Raw genomic sequence first — 417 nt, forward strand, 5'->3', positions numbered from 1 at the left:
CAACATGACTGATATATTAATTACCACGATGCTAGTCTTCTAGAATTACTTTACAAAATTGAAATATTATACTATATAATTTAACATTAATTCATTAATACTCAAAATTTGAAATCTTGATACCTTGAGTCACAATTTGATCCGGTATTTATTAATTTCAACCCTTTTTAAAAATTTTCCGAAATTTTATATTATCTTTCTCAGTTTGTAATCCTGTAAATTGTAATAATATAATAATGGTTTCTATTTTAGAGAATTCTTGGAGAATATGGACTCAGAAGAAATAATCTCGGTGGCGTTCCTTATCTTCCAGAAATTTTGGAACTGGATTCATAATTTACTCACGGGTAATCCAGTAAGAAAATTTATTGTTCATTTTTAACTTTAATTTATCTATATATGAAATATAGATACATG

General features: G+C 25.4%; 1 long non-coding RNA gene across 1 annotated transcript in view; it reads left to right on the top strand.

Moving 5' to 3' along the window:
* Positions 1–411, top strand: part of LOC136795435 (uncharacterized) — a 4763-nt gene extending 4352 nt beyond the window's left edge. The window contains exon 3 of the long non-coding RNA XR_010843038.1: positions 253–411. This is a non-coding gene — a long non-coding RNA (uncharacterized lncRNA). The remainder of the gene's footprint in view (positions 1–252) is intronic.
* Positions 412–417: the final 6 nt, after the last annotated feature.

This window comes from Halyomorpha halys, unplaced genomic scaffold, assembly GCF_000696795.3.
Source record: "Halyomorpha halys isolate HHAL.00 unplaced genomic scaffold, Hhal_1.1 Scaffold1625.1, whole genome shotgun sequence".
In the NCBI taxonomy this organism is placed as follows: domain Eukaryota; kingdom Metazoa; phylum Arthropoda; class Insecta; order Hemiptera; family Pentatomidae; genus Halyomorpha; species Halyomorpha halys.